This window comes from Lygodium microphyllum, chromosome 25 (assembly GCF_053477565.2).
Source record: "Lygodium microphyllum isolate KBCC chromosome 25, Lygodium_microphyllum_v1.1.10, whole genome shotgun sequence".
NCBI lineage: Eukaryota > Viridiplantae > Streptophyta > Polypodiopsida > Schizaeales > Lygodiaceae > Lygodium > Lygodium microphyllum.
This window is the reverse complement of record NC_141159.1, coordinates 134,455,884-134,469,319: the sequence shown is the minus strand read 5'-3', so window position 1 is coordinate 134,469,319 and position 13,436 is coordinate 134,455,884.

Sequence of the window (13,436 nt, the reverse complement as noted above, 5' to 3'; positions counted from 1 at the left end):
TCTTATGAGAACATGTTCCCACCATGGACATTATTTACAATTAGTTTGGGCACTAGTTGTGAGCCCATAGAGACCATTGTAGCATGTGGGAGTAGATTTCCAAGATTGAATAATAAATTTAGACCATAAAAAGCATTGCAAACCAATCAAAATCCTTGCTTTGGGTCCAATTGGGAGCTAACTTTCTTGGACAATGATTGTTAGACTCCTCTAGAAAGAATTTCTGGTTTGCAATTTGATGGTAGACCCCAAGACATGAGAGCTTATAGATTGGGTGCCCAAATCATATCCTACATGAGAACTTGTAAATTGGGTACCCAAATCAGATATCCTAGATGCAATTGCACAACACTGGTGGAGATGAGTCCTAAAACTTACTAAGAATTTGCAATTGTTTTTGGTTCAAATATCAACATTTAAAAACAACATTAAATTCATTTAAGTTGATTGGATAGATTATTTAAGCCATAGATTTATTGGTGTTAGTACTAGTTACAAACCTTTCAAGCTAATAGAGATATGTTCTTATGAGAACATGTTCCCACCCTAGACATTAATTGCAACTAGTTTGCACACTAGTTGCAAGACCATAAAGACCATTGTAGCATGTGGGATAAATTTCCAATATTAGATAATGACTTTGGAGCATTAAAAGCAATGCAAACCAATCAAAACCCTTGCTTGATAAAGTTGGGAACTAACTTTCTTGGACAATGCTCTCATAAATCACTAGGCTCCCCTAGAAAGGATTTTTGGTTTGCAATTTGAGGGTAGATCTGAACACATGAGAACTTATAAATTGGGTGCCCAAATTGTAGCCTGCATGGAACTTGTAAATTAGGTACCTAAGTCGAATATCCTAGTTTTGATTGCACGCTGGTGGTGATGAGTCCTAAAACTTACGAAGAATTTGCAATTGTTTTTAGTTCAAATATCAACATTAAAAAGTTACATTAAATCCCTTTAAGTTGATTGGATAGATGATTTAAGCTGTAGATTTATTGGGGTTAGTACTAGTTGCAAACCTTTAAAGCTAATAGAGATAGGTTCTACAAGAACATGTTCCCATCATGTACATTATTTGCAACTAGTTTGGGCACTAGTTGTAAGCCCATAGAGACTAATGTAGCATGTGGGAGTAGATTTCCAAGATTAAATAATGACATTGGAGCATAAAAAGCGGTGCAAGCCAATCAAAATCCTTGCTTTGGTAAAGGTGGGACCTAACTCTCTTGGACAATGCTCTTAGCAATCTTTAGACTCCTCTAAAAAGGATTTCTAGTTTGCAATTTGATGGTAGATCCCAAGACATGGAGCTTATAGATTGGGTGCCCAAATCAAATCCTACAAGAGAATTTGTAATTTGGGTACTTGAATTGGATAACTTAGATGTGATTGCACATTGGCAATGATGAGTCCTAAAACTTATGAAGAATTTGCAATTATTTTTTGCTTAAATATTATCATAAAAAAGCTAATTTATATATGTTTATGTTGATTGGATGGATGATTAAAGCCATAGATTTGTTGGGGTGAGTAGTAGTTGAAAACCTTTAAAGTTGATAGAGAAAGGTTCTTATGAGCACATGTTCCCACTGTGTACATTATTTGCAACTAGTTTGCGCACTAGTTGTGAGCCCATAGAGACCAAAGTATCATATTTTCAAGATTAAACGACCACTTTGGAGGATAGAAAGCAATGTAAACTAATCAACACCCTTGCTTGGGTAAAGTTGGGAGTTAACTCTCTTGGACAATGCTCTCAACAATTGCCTAACTCCCCTAGAAAGGATTTTCGGTTTGTAGCTTGATGGTAAACCCCAAGACATGAGAACTTATATATTTAGTGCCCAAATCGTATCCTATATGGAACTTGTAAATTGGGTATGTATATCAAGTATCCTAGTTTTGATCGTTGATTACACGCTAGTGCTGATGAGCTCTAAAACTTATGAAGGTTTGCAATTGTTTTTAGTTTAAATATTTTTAGTTCAAATATCAACATAAAAAAGTTAAATTGAATTGATTGTGTAGATGATTTAAGCCATTGATTTATTGGAGTTAGTACTAGTTGCAAACCTTCCAAACTAATAGAGATAGGTTCTTATGAGTACATGTTCCCACCGTATACATTACTTGCAACTACTTTGGGCACTAGTTGCAAGTCCATAGAGACCAATGAAGCATGTGGGAGTGATTTCCAAGATTAAAATCAAAATCCTTGCTTGGGTAAAGTTGGGATCTAACTTTCTTGGACAATGCTCTTAGCAATCGTTAGTCTCCTCTAAAAAGGATTTTCAATAGACCCCAAGACATGAGCGCTTACAGATTGGGTGCCCATATCAAACCCTACATGAGAATTTGTAAGTTGGGTACTTGAATTGGATAACTTAGATGCGATTGCACAACACTAGCAGTGATGAGTCCTAAAACTTGAAGAATTTGCAATTGTTTTTGGTTTAAATATTAGCATAAAGTGCAATCACTAGGAGTGATGAGTCCTAAAACTTATGAAGAATTTGCATTTGTTTTTTGTTTAAGTATTAGCATAAAAAAGCTGATAGAGATGGATTCTTATGAGCATATGTTCCCTCTATGTACATTATTTGCAACTAGTTTGCACACTAGTTGTGAGCCCATAAAGACCAACTAGGCGCTCCGCGCCGCGCTACGCGCCAGCTTTCTCCCGGTGCTTCGCGCCGAAATGTGAAGCACCAATGTTTTAATTTGTTCACACATTCTTCCACTTAGTAATGAATCAAATAGTCTTGCAATTTTTAAACTTCATCTTAAAATCTAACAATTCAATACAATAACATTGATTATCTCAATCATAATAATTGGAAAAGATAACTGAAGCAAAAGTGATTTTTAAATATCACTGAAAGAATTCCAACTATAACAACAAGTAAATGGAAAAGAAAGTATATAATGTTTTCAAAAAGATAGTTGTATTGTCAAAACTCAACAATCGAAAAGAAAGCTTTCTCTTCTTAGATGAATTATCAATAGTGGATCTAGCATGGGGAACATGTGTGGGCGAAGCTGTGACATGTCCCGCCCCAGATTGTGCTGCAACATCTAAAAATGAAAAAAAAAACTGTAGAAATAATAATATTAAATTTATAAAGCAAAACATTAATGAAAATGGTGAGTAAGTATTACCTGGCGACGTGATATGATTGGCTCTAACATTAATAGAGCAGTCGACGGAATTTGGATGAAACTGATGCAAAGTTACAAAACATGATAAATCTTGAAACTCCCATTTACTCCAGTCATTCGGTATGTGTCTAGTGTGGGACCGAGATATGGAGTACTCAATGTGGGAGCTTTCACTCAACCGCCAAGACCCATGGACCGCTTATTGTTTCAAGCATTCCAAGCCGAGCACTAATGGCTACCTCTCACATAGCCGACGCGCCATCCATATCTACGGGTGTAGTGAGCTTACATTGATGCCGTTCGAGTTACCTCCTCTCCCGCGCACTCCGGTAGCTCCACGATCCAAGTGCAAGCTTCAAGCAAGCTCCATCCTCAAGCTCCACGCTCCAAGCTCCATTGCCGCGAGCAAGACAAGAGAAGAGAAGAGAAGAGAAGAAGAGAGGAGAAGATGGAGAGCTTCTCCTCCTCGGTCCCTCACCCTCACTCACTCACTCCCTCACACTCTCACACTCCCTCTCTGAAGCACAAGCTCAAGCAAGCAAGAAGAAGAAGAAGAAGAAGAAGAGGAGAGCTACTTTTGGCCACACACAAGAATGAGCTTCTCATTCACTTTTCAACTTTATATACAAAACCCTAAATCCCTTTTTGGGCGGTCATCCCCTTTTCCCCTTTTTACATGGCCGGCCGTAGCCTAGGCCCTTTTTTCCATTGTCCTTCTATCTTCCTTTCTTCCTTTCCACCGCCCGTCTACCTTTACAAATTGCACGGGTGAGAGCCCGGCGCTCTTTTACAAGATTTCAGGGTGCGCCTTTTTATTTTAAAATGCGTCTTTCCCCTTTTGCCTTTGCCTTGGACTTTTAAGGTTGCCCTTGCGCTTTTGGCCTTTTCTCCTTTTCTTTCTTTAGTCGGCTACCTTTTTTCCGCCTTTCCCTGCGTCTTTTCCACTTCTTTTTGCTTTCTTCGTGTTGGGGTTAACATTACCCCCCTCCTAGACGAGTGCCAGTCCCATGGCACTCACCGTCGTAGGTACAGGCTATAGCATGCACCGAAGACGTGGGTGACAAGGACGCCTGTGGTTTCCATGGAGGAGTGTTGGTGGTGGTGTGGCAGAAGGTCGTCCTGGGGGCCTGTTGGTGGCCAAGGTAGCAGGCTTGAGGACCCAAACTGTGTATATACTTCAGTGTAGGTATTATGTGGGTGCTTGTGCATACTTAGATATTACTTAGTTAGAAGACTGTCGGCCTGGTTCCTTGTATAGCAATGGGTCGGTGAAGCAAGGGGCTAAGTTGATGGAAAATTTTGTCAATGAAGACGGGGAGTACACTTGAAGATTGCTTGAGACATCATTATGGTCTTGTCAAGGCAATGTAGCATAATTAAGCTTCTTGATGTCTTAGCTGTTGGTAGCTAGTGGCTACTTGTAGTGCTTGGAATGTATGGTGTACTTTTCCATTGTCTTTCAAACCTTGCTTACCACTTTTGATTGTGATGGCATTGATTTGGAGTGTAAAAGATTTGTGCAAGTGGTTCAGGGTGACAGGTTTAACCATAGGCGAGGCGAGCTCCCAAGGTATGTCCTGCCCTTGATGTGCCCTGAACAATTGTGGGGGATGTACAAAGGGCTAGGGGATTAGGGACGGAGCCAGCCGACCAAGGTCACTGGACGTACCTAATTTGAGAACCCCTAGGTGCGGTGATGTGATTGTGTGTGTGTGTGTTTTTTTTTTCTCTCTCTCTCTCTCTATCTCTCTTTTTCTCTCTTTTTTTTCTTTCTTTCTTTCTTTCTTTCTTTTTTCTTTTTTTCTTTGTTTTTTCTTTTTCTTTTTTTTTTCCCTTTTTTTTGTGTGGTGGAAAAAATGATTACAATCAATGCCATACTTTGAGGCTGTTAGCCTTTCATTTGGATTTGAGAAATGTTGGGATCCAAAGGCTATGAAGAATGGGTATTACAAAGATGATTGTGTCACCAGCCTTGATGCTAGAGGAACTGTTGTTGAGATGAAGAGATACACTTGAGATTTTGCAAACCTCTTTGGAACATATGAGACATCAAACAATTGAGGTAGCACTTGGAGTGAGCTGTGCATGGACAAGGGCAGAGCATCTTGCGAATTGAATCTTGGATGATGAAGAGACGTTCGCCCTTGTTGAGAGTGTGGCTCCTGCCCGAACATAGAATTGGCCAAGAAGGAGGAGGTAATCGATGATTATGCCTTGGCCATGCTCAATTGCAATATGTGCTTTTTCTGCAAAGGTGTCCTTGGGTTCCCATCCGGTGGCGTTTCCGTCATGGCTTTTGTTTTTTTGGTATCCTGTCACTTCCTCCATAATGGTTCTTTGTGGGGTTGGTGGTCTTGTGGTGACTTGGATATTAAACGCTTCTAGCCCTTGACTTGTGTCATTCTGCATCCACTTGTCACTTTGTGAGAGTATATGCTCGCTCACGTTAAGTACATCGGACCAATGCAATCATGTTAAGATATAATTTTTCAGAATGCTATGATGCCTATCCCATTACTTGGTAAGGTCGCATACATTAACGGTAGGTGAAGGAAGTGTGTACAAGTGGGGATCTTGCCCCTTTACTCATCAAAAACAAAAAGTTCTGGCATGATGACTTGCCAAGCTACTTGTACATCATAGGGGCTTAGTCGATAGGTACTAGGCGGGGTGAGTCCGGTTGGCTAGGCGACCGAGGCGGTGCTAGTGCGGGGCTCTTGTGAGGCTGGGCAAGGAACATGTCGGCTGGGACATAAATGGTGTAGTCCCGGGCCGCTACCGTTTCCAGAATGTCTTTAAACAATTCATTAAATTCTGCCCTATCTCTGGCCGCCTTGTCACTTCGTGAGCACCTGGTACCCGAGCATGCGTTGGGGGTCTGTGCAACTGGCATTGCCACCTTTTGTGTGCCTCCCTGAGCGTCCGCTCCCCTGGCCTGCAGATTCTTCGGCCTTCGTCCGGGGCGGTGTCGCTTGAGGCCGCGTTTCTTGGCATACCTTTTAAGAGTGGGCACATAATGCACTGGCGGAGGGGCGTGTCCTGCATGTTCCCGTCGGCTGCGGAGAGCGTCCTTGCAAGCTAGCTGCCCTTGGTTCTCCATGCTTTCCTCGCAAGGGGACCTGTAAGATGCGAATCAAGGATTAGGATTTGTTACATGATAAGACCATTCATATGTAAGGGATTATAGAGCGGGTCATCAAGCGCATAGGACGAGGAGGGGAGGGGTAGGGCATGCAATGCTTGTTGTAGGGGGATGGCCCCCGTGATGTATATTTAGCCTCCTGCCATTAGCAGATCTTGGTTCACGCCGAGTTACCTCGGCTGCGGTCATGGATTTAGGCAGGGCTCCTCCTCGGAAGGATAGACCGGAAAGGGAAGAAGGTGTATAGAAAGGGACTATACCCTGTCTACACCATCGGAGTTGTTGGTCAAGGCTTCCTATGGCGGTAATGTGGGTTGCATGCCCTTCACTTGGAGGTGAGGATGGTCACACAGCTTTTTAAAGCGTGATGAGAGGGGGACCTGAGGAGCTTAGCCTGTCAAACCCAACTCTTCTCCCTGCGCTTGACTATCATTGCTTGTGTGTGTTGATAGTATCTATACAGGGTAACACAAAAATCATTGTTTATATATACATCTATATATATACGAATCCATGTCACCTCACGAGGATAGAAACCAATTGTAGAACTCAGGATTGTACTGGAGCGTGGCACACGCATCTAGTATTCGTGGCAGCTTACTCAATACCAATAGATATTTTGCCACATCGAGTAGCATGGAACCTTGTCCGAGTCTACTGGCAATATGTAACTCCTCCTCAGTGAGAACCTTATCAAACAGAGCGTTCTCTTGGCTAGTTCTAGCTAAGTCTGTACCCCGAATGGTAGTCAGTACTCGAAGGGAAGTTGGTGCCACATAGGTTGGGTCCCTTTGGGATCGCCATTTGGCCAATCGCTCCTCAGAGACTGTCATGATCTGAGCCCCTAGTTCGGCCATTACAACGCGGTTTTTGCACCAACGCTGCTCAAATTGACTCTGGCCTGCTGACAGTCGCTTTAGTTGCTCTATGTCTACGAGATTCGGCCGGCAGAGCATTTCATTGAACATGACGGTTAAGCGCAGTTCGTCAGCCTCCTCGTCAGGGATGAGTCGCATGCGTTCATGCAGGAACCTGTCGTAGTGCCCGTTAAGATGTTCTTGTTCTTCCCATGTTAGAGGAAAGGTCAAGTAATCTCCGAGCTGCTCTTTGGGGATTGTGCCCATGTCCGCAAGGACGTAGACTCGTGCGACCACTTTGAGCTTAGCCTCCAACTCAGTTAAGCATTCTGTGACACTTCTATGTTCAACGAGGGCTTGCTCGGTTGCTATCTCATGCAAAGTTCTAAGAGTTTCCTTAGGCTTTAGCATGGCTGGGGGCTCAGGCCTGGATGAGCAAGATTGGTCAACGCTAGGATTTCTCATGCTCGTGGGGTTCTCACGTTGCTCCTGAGGTTTTGCTGCTATTTTGTCATGGTTCTTCTCGCGTGTGACTGGTAGGACCTTGTCACCCTGTTGTGACAGCGTTGTATCCACTCTTGATTGATCAATGTGAGTTCTATTGTCAGTGGATAGAGTGTTGCAAGCAACCGTTGATGGCAACTATTGCTCGGGTTTTTCAGAGCACATGGATGTGTCTGAGGATTCACCGCTATTAGGAGAGGCATTAATGGGTTCATTGGTGGATGGACTCAATGCGTTATTCATCGGCTCTCCGGCGCTCTTCATCTCATTGTTCTTGGGGTCCACCACCTGTGATTGTTGTTGTCCTCGTTGCTTTCTCCTCTTTTTCTTGGTCAGCGCAGGTGCATCTAATGGCTCAAGACCTTGGGCTAGGTCGACCATGTGCTTGGTTGGGCCTCAGCATTTCCCTTCTCTAGTGTGTCCTCATGGGACACAGTCGTGGCCTGCTGAATTGCTTTACCAAGCTGTGAGGGCACAACTGCCTCCCTTTTCAGGGAGTCTAGCTCTTTAGCCAACTTCCTTGCGTGTAACTCCTCCAGCCTAGGCTTTAGGCACTTTGGAAGTGCTGGAGTTGTTAATGAAGTTGGTTGCGACACCTCCTTCACAGGTAAACCACTAAGGACACGTTCCGCAAGGGGCATTGTCACAGCCAAGGGCTGTGACTGCTGTGATCCCTGATTGGAAGTAGTGGTGGCTAGTTCAATGGATTTGCTACCATTGGTAGACTGCGGTGTCAAGTCCCTAGGCAGATCAGAAGTAGTCGTGCCCTTTGTTGCCCTTTGCACCTTCACTTGTGTAGGTTGAGCAGCGGCACGAGGCTGATGTTGCCGCGCTTCACGTGTCAATTTAGGTGAAGAGGATGTAGGAGATCTGGGACTCCTACGTGGGCTTGGCACTGACTGGAGAATTTGCTCGTGATTGTTAGACGATTCTGTCATTAGCTTTGTTGAGTGATCAACCTTATCATGAGCAATGTTGTGCCAGTGGTGCCCATTATCCTCTTCGGAAGTCAAAGGCTCCTTGGGCACTAGTGGGCCTTGTGCACGCTTGACAGTTACCTCTGATATCTGCTTGCTAAGTACGCCAGGCTGGGGATCTACTTTTTGATAGGCCATGTTTGGTTTCTTGATTTCAATAGTGAGGGGCTCGATCACTCCAATATTTTTGGTTCGAGACTTGACCTTTCGTTTAGTTTTCCTCCTACGCCTCTTTGCTTTGGACATAATTTGGGCTTCTGATAGAGGTGGGTTAGCAGGGAGTTTGGGTACCCAAATCCAATGATTGCCTGCATAATACCCTTGAGCACGAAGCAATGCCTTGGATATCCATCGTGGCATTGTGCTAGCTCTCCATTGATGCCTTCGCCTATAAGGCTTGGGCTTCTTTCATGGTCTTCTACGATATTTTTGAGTCCAAACCCTATCCTTGGCCTTGTCTCCTAATCTTTTTGTCTCAAGTATGGCCTCACTCACTGGTTCTCTCCATTCAACCTGCGCTTGTATCAACTCTTTCAACAACTCCTTGCTCTCATTACTAGGCTTGCTTGGTATGTCAGAATGTTCCTTCCCCTTCCTTCGAGGTTTGGTGAGGTCACCCTTGCTAAACGTTGTGATTATCCTCACACCTGGTAGCGTTAGGTGTATCCTCTGTGCTATATAGTCGGCTTCACACTTCGTTGCCTTTTTGAAGGGCCTTCCTAGGAGGATTTCCTTTCCACAATTCTTGCTATTTGGAGGAACATAGAACAGGACTGGCAAGCTTTCTGTTTCAATAGTTACAAGGATTCTGCACTTCCCTAGAAGTGCTTGTGGGTGTTCCCCGTAAGAGTTAAGAGTTGCATCAGTCGGTTTGAGCTCTGGTTGACCTAGTAGAGTCCATGCTTCGTAAGTCAAGATATTGAAATCTGCTCCTTCATCAATGAGAGCATCAACACTATGCTCTCTTTCTGCGGTGAGTTTGACCCTAAGATAAGCAGGTGGTACTATGTCTTCATCTTCTGGGTCCTGGCTTGTAAATTTAAGCCTTCGGACAGATGCCCTTGAGTTCTCGACTGCACGACCAAATGGACAGGGTGGTCCGATTTTGACCGATTCGATTCTGACTGGTCCGAGTCTGGGACTCGAACGGCCTGGTCCGATTGTGAGTGGTCCGATTATGGACTCGTTCGAGTGTCCGAGTCGGACGGGTTAGCCCGAGTGTCCGATTCTCAAAATCGGACGGGTTGGTCCGAGTGCCACGTGGCACGTCCGATCGGGCTGGTCCGATTCTGGGAATTGGACGGTCTGACTCCCGAACTCGGGTGGTCCGATTCTGGGAATCGGACCACAGCGAGTTGGTCCGAGTGCGTCGGCGGCGGATGCGATTCCCGCGCGTTTGTCCCCTCCTCACTGCCTGGTGCACAAAATCACCACAGACTTTCTAAATCTGATCAGGGCACTTGTTGGAAAACATCAGACTCACCTGGAGCAGCACGAATCACCGGCGCCTAGAAATCGGAGCAGCGCTTCCTCGCCCTATGAACCACAAGTTCTCTTTCTCTCTCTCTCTCACACAAGGCAAACCAAGGAACTGAGGTCTGTCCTGGCCTCCCAGGCCTCTTAAGGTCCTTTCCCAGCACTGCAGAACCTCACAGCTAGTTCCCTGTCCCTGCCTCACCCAGAACTTGAATCTGGTCCCCTGTTTCCCTGTTTTGGCCTGTTATGCAGCAACAGACATGGCCGGTCGTAGCCTAGGCCCTTTTTCCCATTGTCCTTCTATCTTCCTTTCTTCCTTTCCACCGCCCGTCTACCTTTACAAATTGCACGGGTGAGCCCGGCGCTCTTTTACAAGATTTCAGGGTGCGCCTTTTTATTTTAAAATGCGTCTTTCCCCTTTTGCCTTTGCCTTGGACTTTTAAGGTTGCCCTTGCGCTTTTGGCCTTTTCTCCTTTTCTTTCTTTAGTCGGGCTACCTTTTTTCCGCCTTTGCCCTGCGTCTTTTCCACTTCTTTTTTATTTCTTCATGTTGGGGTTAACACTCAACATCTGTTTATCCAACATAGTAGCATTGGATCTATCCAAAATATAAAATTTCTACATATAAAGGAGTGTTTCCATTAGTAAATCCATCATTGGGTAATCTTTCGATTATCCTAGTCAAAGTTCTATGGATAATATCATCCGTAGCAATTGGTGCGCAGATCGGTCGCAGTATGCTCACGTAGTGAATCCCGGAAGGTCCCCAAGAACAATGAACTCTACCTTTTTGCACAAAAAACAATGTAAAATCATGAACGACAAGAAGCAAGAGACCAATTGGGTTCAATCTCCCCCCATGCCTTGTGTGAGCGCTTCACAAAGCATGTATTTTATGTATATTTCCATCTTCATGCTCAATAATAGCCCAATTTACAAAAATATGACAAGCTTTTAGCTTTTGAGTTTGCCTTTTACAAAAATAGGAAATAAAGCTAATGGACGGTGCCCATAGAGTCTGGCACGCCCAATCTCAATGTCCAAATAGAAATAACATATCCATGCGCATAGGCGCATACAAAATAATAATAAATAATCGATGCCTCAATAGACATAACAAAATATAGGCGTTGCGCCTATCAAAATATAATCCATAAGTCAAATACTCGCTAGACTCCAATGCTTTCCTCCGCCACCCATTGCTGCTATCTCTACACATCAACTGAAGCATTCACAATCGTTAGTAAAATAATACAATTAAACCGACAAAAGTGAATACCTAGCAGTCTTCAGCTACATAAATAAATCAACTGGTTAGAAATAAATCCTAACCTTAATTTATTACGAGTGCGCACTCTAAACTCATAAACGTTTATTAATTTAATATGCATTTTGCGGAATCACCCGCTATGGAATCACCCATGTACACACTAAATTAATAAAACGCCCAAAAAGGACAGGCGTCCCCATCAACTTCTCGCACAAAGAATCCTCTTTGTGTATGAGCCCCGGTCATCTAAGTTTACGGAATCCACCGTAAAACCTCACGGAGTCCACCATGGAATATGCCTCCTGGCATCATACCCCCGGGGTGGGATAGCAATTGACCTCAATTACTATTAGCTCAATGTGGAGCTAACAGAGTGAGGAAAGCATTTAAGTCTCTAGCGTGCATCCATTGTGCTTCCTCTACAGGATGGTTCTTAAATTTTACTAGATATCTAGAATACCTTCGGCCAGTTCTAGTGGTCATGTAGTCAGTGTCTATGATAGCTTCTGGTTCAAGTATTTCAGTCTCTTCCTCTAATAAAGGTGGGTTTTCATAAACAGGGTGGATAGGTAATTGGCCTCTAAATGGTCTCAATAAACTAATGTGAAATGTATTGTGAATTTTCCAATGAGATGGTAATTCTAATTTGAATGCATTATGATTAATCTTATGAATGATTCTAAATGGTCCATAGAATCTAGGAACTAATTTGACAACTGGATGTCTATCTACACTTTGCAGTCTACGTTTTTCTATTCTCAGCCAAACATAATCATCAACTTTGAAATTCATGGCTTGTCTTTTCTTGTTAGCTTGTTTGGTATATGATTGTTGGGCTTTAGCAATCATATCCTTAACCTCATCAAAAATACTATTATGCATACTAGCAATATCATCAGCACTCTGAATTCTATTAGACAAAGATGCAACAGGTGTAGATAATCTATATCCATAAATGACTTCAAAAGGTGCTTTCTTTGTAGATGTGTGCGGTGTATTGTTGTATGCAAACTGTAATAAATGCAAATGAGTGTCCCATGTCTGAGGTTTAAAAATAGTATATACACGTAAAAGATCTAGAATGGTGCTGTTTGTAGCTTCTGTTTGTCCATTTGTTTCTGGATGAAATTGATGCCAGGAGGCATATTCCACGGTGGATTCCGTGCCACGGTGGATTCCGTGAGGTTTTACGGTGGATTCCGTAAACTTTGATGACCGGGGCTCATACACAAAGTGGATTCTTTGTGCGAGAAGTTGATGGGGACGCCTGTCCTTTTCGGGCGTTTCATTAATTTAGTGTGTACATGGGTGATTCCATAGCGGGTGATTCCGCAAAATGCATATTAAATTAATAAACGTTTATGAGTTTAGAGTGCGCACTCGTAATAAATTAAGGTTAGGATTTATTTCTAACCAGTTGATTTATTTATGTAGCTGAAGACTGCTAGGTATTCACTTTTGTCGGTTTAATTGTATTATTTTACTAACGACTGTGAATGCTTCAGTTGATGTGTAGAGATAGCAGCAGTGGCGGAGGAAAGCATTGGAGTCTAGCGAGTATTCGACCTTTGGACTATATTTTGATAGGCGCCACGCCTATATTTTGTTATGTCTATTGAGACATTGATTATTGATTATTATTTTGTATGCGCTTATGCGCCCGGATATGTTATTTCTAATTGGACATTGAGATTGGGCGTGCCAGACTCTATGGGCACCGTCCATTAGCTTTATTTTTCTATTTTTGTAGAAAGCAAACTCAAAAGCTAAAAAGCTTGTCATATTTTTGTAATTGGGCTATTATTGAGCATGAAGATTGGAAATATACATTAAATACATGCTTTGTGAAGTGCTCACACAAGGCATGGGGAAGATTGAACCCAATTTGTCTCTTGCCTCTTGTCGTGCATGCTTTTATATTGTTTTTTGTGCAAAAAGGTAGAGTTCATTGTTCTTGGGGACCTTCAGGGATTCACTACGTGAGCATACAGCGACCGATCTGCGCACCAGTGGTATCAGAGCGGAGCAGAGATCAAGAGCTTCCAA